This window comes from Vulpes lagopus, chromosome X (assembly GCF_018345385.1).
Source record: "Vulpes lagopus strain Blue_001 chromosome X, ASM1834538v1, whole genome shotgun sequence".
Lineage (NCBI taxonomy): Eukaryota > Metazoa > Chordata > Mammalia > Carnivora > Canidae > Vulpes > Vulpes lagopus.
Window position 1 is genome coordinate 55,635,439 of NC_054848.1, and position 5,457 is coordinate 55,640,895.

A 5,457-nucleotide genomic window follows, 5' to 3' on the forward strand; every position below is an offset into this window, starting at 1 on the left:
CAACATTGGAGACTTGGAGGATATATTAGTTTACTAAGGTGCCATAACGAAGTACAAGGAGGGCAGCCCTAGTGGCTCAGTTGCTTAGTGACGCCCTCAGCCCTGGGCCTGATCCTGGAGTCCCGGGATCAAGTCCCATATGGGGCTCCCTGCATGGAGCCTGCTTCGCCCTCTGCCTGTGTCTTTGCCTCTCTCTCTCTATCTGTGTGTGTGTGTGTGTGTGTGTGTGTGTGTGTGTCTTTCATGAATAAATGGGTAAAATCTAAAAAACAAAAGTACAACAAACTTACTGTCTTATAACAATCGAAATTGATTCGCTCCCATTTCACAAGGCCAGAAGGCCAAAATCAAGATGTCTGCAGGCCATACTCTCTATGAAAGCTCCAGGAAACTGTTTCATGCCTTTCTCCTAGTTTCCGATGGTTGCCAACAATCCTTGACACTCCTTGGCTTATAGATGCATCGCTTCAATCTTTGCCTCCATCTTCACGTGGCCTTCCTCTTTCTGTGTCAGTGTCTATGTCTCTTCCTTCTTTTTTTAAAGATCTATTTATTTGATAGAGTGTATGTAGGGGGAGGGGCATAGGGAGAGAACCCCACGCAGTCTCTCCGCTGAGTGCAGAGTCTGACATGGGGCTGAATCTTGTGAGCCCAAGATCACAACCTGAGCCTAAATCAAGAGTCAGACCCTCAACCAATGTGCCACTCTCGTGCCCCTCTCGTGCCCCTCTTCTTCTCTAATAAGGGTATCAGTCATGTTGGATTTAGGGCGCGTTGTACTCCAGCATGAGCTTGCCTTCTTACTTGATTACATCTGCAAAGACCCTATTTCCAAATAAGGTCATACTCACAGGTAACGGGTTAGAATTGAGCATATTTTTTGGGAGGGGGGGTCACAATTTTGTTCATAACAAGGAGCCTCAAATACTCAGTTGGTCCTCAGCTGAAGACATATTTATATTTACTACATATCAATAGAATGGAGGAGAGAAATCACATGATGATCGCAATAAACACAGGAAAAACATTTGACAAAATCCAACACCCTTCATGATGAAAATACTCACCAACCTAAAAATAGGGGTGCATGGCTGGCGAAGTGGGTGGAGCATGTGAATCTTGATCTCCAGATCATGAGTTCATGCCCCCCGTTAGGAGTAGAGATTACTTTAAAACAGAATGTTAAAAGAAAAAAAAACAGAATGTTTTAAAAAATAGAAAGGAAGTTCATCAACATTATAAAGTGCACGCATGAAAAACTCACAGCTAACATCATACTTAATAATGAAAGACTGAAATCTTTTTCCTTAAGACCAGAAACAAACAAAGGATGTCAGGACTTGTTTTCTTTTTTTTATTTATAAATTTATTTTTTATTGGTGTTCAATTTGCCAACATATAGAACAACCCCCAGTGCTCATCCCATCAAGTGCATCCCTCAGTGCCAGTCATCCAGTCACCCCCTCCCCCTGCCTATCTTCCCTTCCCCCACCCTTAGTTCATTTTCCAGAGTTAGGGGTCTGTCCTGTTCTGTCTCCCTTTCTGATATTTCCCACTCATTTTTTCTCATTTCCCCTTTATTCCCTTTAACTACTTTTTATATTCCCCCAATGGACTTGTTTTCTATTAAACATTGTACTGGAGGTTCCAGCCAGTATAGTCAAGCTAGGAAAAGAAATAAAAGTCAGCCATAATGGAAAAGAAGATTTAAAATTATCTCTATTTGCAGATGACATCATCCAGCATGTGGGAAAATCTAAGGAAAACACTAAAAACCTATTAAAGCTACTAAATGAGTTCAGCAAGACAGCAGGATACAAGATCAACATACAAAAATCAATTATATTTCTATACACTTGCAATGAACAATCTGAAAATTATATAGGAAATCTATACTATTCACATACCATCAAAACCAACAAAATATTTATGAGCAATTGAGGCACCTGGGTGGCTCATTTGTTAAGCATCCATCTCTTGATTTCAGCTAAGTTTATGATCTCTGGGTTGTGAGATCAAGCCCCATATCGGGCCCTGTGCTGGGCATGCCTGCTCGAGATTCTTTCTCTCCTTCTCCCTCTGCCCCTCCCCTCTGCTCTCTCTTTCTCTCTCTCCAAAAAAATGTATGAGCAAATTGGACAAAGGAAATTAAAAACTTACACTCTGAAAACCAGAAAATATTGTTGAAAGGTATTAAATAATATCTAAATAAACTGACATCCTATGTTCGTGAAGTGACTTAATATTGTTAAGATGGCAAAACTCCCCAAATTAATATTGGCTTCAGTGCAATTTTTATCAAAATGCCAGCTGAATTCTTTGCAGAAATAGACAACTAATTCAAAAATCTGTATGGTGACTCCTTGGTGGCTCAGTGATTGAGCGTCTGCCTTCAGCTCAGGTCATGATCCTGGGGTTCTGGGATCGAGTCCCCCACTCGGCTCCCTGCATGGAGCCTGTTTCTCCCTCTGCCTGTGTCTCTGCCTCTCTCTCTCTCTCTCTCATCAGTAAATAAGTAAAATCTTTTAAAAATTCATATGGTAAATAAAGAAACAGAGAATATTCAAAATAATCTTGAAAAATGAGAAAGTGGGGATCCCTGGTGCCTCAGTGGTTTGTCGCCTACCTTTGGCCCAGGGCGCGATCCTGGGGTCCTGGGATGGAGTCCAATGTCGGGCTCCTTGCATGGAGTCTGCTCCTTCTCCCTCTGCTTCTCTCTCTCTCTCTCTCTCTCTCTCTCTCTCTCTCCCTCTGTCTCTCATGAATAAATGAATAAAATCTTTAAAAAAAAGAAAAAGAACAAAGTTAGGGACTAGGTACAGTAATCAAGACTGTTGTGTACTGGCATAAGAATAGACAAGAAAACCAATTGGAATAGAAATGAGAATCCAGAAATAAACCATCATATTTAAGGTCAATTGATTTTCATCAAGGATGTCAAGACAATTCAATGAGGAAAGAACTATCTCTCAACAAATAGTACTGGGGTAACTGAATATCCAAATAGAGAAGAATGAACTTGGACCCCTACCTCATACCATGCACAAAAATTAAATCCTAAATGATTGTGGACCAAAAATTTAAGAGTTAAAACTATAAAACTCTTAGAAGAAAACAAAAGTGTAAAATCATGATCTTGGATTGGATGATGGTTTCTTAGATATGACACCATAGGTACAAGCAAAAAGAAATATAGATAAAATATATATCATCAATATTAAAAAAGTTTCTGCTTCAAGGGACATCATAAAAAATGAAAATACAATCTACAGGATGGTGGATCATCTTGCAAATCATATATCTAATAAGGGTCTACTATGCAGAATATAAAGAACTATTACAACTCACGTTTAAAAAAAGAAAATGACCTAATTAATTTTTTTTAGTATTTTATTTTAAGTAATCTCTACACCCAACGTGAGGCCACTGACTGAGCCAGCCAGGTGTTTCTGTTATTGTCTTTTTAAATATAGCCATCTCGATGGATATCAAGTGGTATCTTGATGCGAGCCAAGCTATTAATATGTTTGACAAAGTCCAAGCATGAGGGTTAATCCTGAAAAATCGGGAGAAGCCACAGCTGGCTCCCACTGATTCCTTTCACTTTGTTTTTGGCCATCTTCAGCATCATTATAATATTATTGGGGAATTTTCATAAAATAAATATGGAGTCTAAAAATAATCAAAATCTCTAACGTCCTTCTTATAATAAAACCCAATGTCCCGGCTCTGTAAGTTCTCTTCTTTGAGAAATGCTGAGTTTTTTCATCAGCTAACGGTAAAAGAGATCTGGGAACCTAGCCCAGTTAAAGCGGTCACGGAAGAAGTCCTTCAGGCATCTCTTAAGTGTCAAGACAAGGAGATGACAGTTAATTAACCAATGGAACAAATATTTTGATAAAATAGGTTGTAGGTGGGTTTTAGGCATCGTAAACTGACAAAAGAAAGTCAAACACTCCTGCATATGACCTCTAGACTATACTAACCCATTTCATGTAACCATAGTACCATAGACTTGTTCTACCACTAGAGTAGGTCACGCTCTGTGTAGCACCTTTGTCTTTTGTGTCGCGTTCACTGCTTTCTCAAGAAATCAATAAAGGTCATGTTAATTATAGCAGTAGAAGCTGAAAGGAAAAACATTTTGTATGAAAAAGAGGTTTAGAATGATCTAAGATGCTTTTGATAAAATGTAAAATGTAATTACCTACTAACTGGGAAAACAAGGCAATGTAAAATGATAGAAATAGAGCCCCTCCGAAATGATCCAGAGGAGATGGATGCATCCTGACTGTGTGTGTGCGTCTCCTCACTCACCGACACTGTCCTTTCCTTCCAGAGACCCACCCCAGTTGGAGCTGGACTCCGGCAGTATCTGATTCTGGTTTTCGTTTACATTTCTCTGACGTCTAGTTATTTGGAGCATCTTTTCATGTGTTTATTGATTGGACATTTGTAGGTCTTCTTTGGAGAAATGTCTATTCAGACCTTTTCCTCCATTTAAAATTAGGTTGTGGAACCCCTGGGTGGCTCAGCAGTTGAGCGTCTTCTTTTGGCTCAGGGCGTGATCCTGGGGTCTAGGATTGAGTTTCATATCAGGTTTCTTGAGGGGAGTCTGCTTCTCCCTCTGCCTATCTCTCTGCCTCTCTCTTTCTCTGTGCCTCTCATTAATGAATAAATAAATTTTTTAAAAATAAAATTCAGTTGTTTAAGGGTGCCTGGCTGGCTCAGTCAGGGGAGTGTGGGACCCTTGATCTTGGGGTTGTGAGTTCAAACTCCATGTTGGGAGTAGAGCTTATTTAGGAAAAGAAATCAAATTTTTCAAAAAGACAGTAACAAATGTTAGCTAGGATAAGGATCAACTGGAACCCTCATGCATTGCTGGTAGGCATATTAAATAGTGCAACCACTAATGGAAGACAGTTTGGCAGTTTCTCAATAAGTTGAACACAGAATTACCATATGGCCCCCAAATTTCACTCCTAGGTATATACTGAAAATAATTGGAAATAGATACTCAAACAAAAACTTGTATGAGAATATTCATGCAGCACTACTTACAATAGCCAAAAGGTAAAAAATACCTCAAATGTCAATTACTGATGAATGATAAGCAATATGTAGTATATCCATACAATGGATTTTCTTCAGCCATAAAAAAGTGTAAAGTATTGATATATGCTGCAATATAGATGGATTTTGAAAACATCATGGTAAGTGAAAGAAGCCAGACACAAAGGGCCACATAGTATATGATTCCATTTATATGAACTATCCAGAACAGATAAATCCATAGAGATAGAAAGCAGATTAGTGGTTGCTAGGAGCTGGGAGGCAGGTGGAAGGAAATGGAAAGTAACTGCTTAATGGATATAAGGTTTCTGTTTAGAGTAATGAAGAAATTCTGGAAGTAGAGAGTGGTGATTATTGCACAACATTATGAGTATACTAAATGCC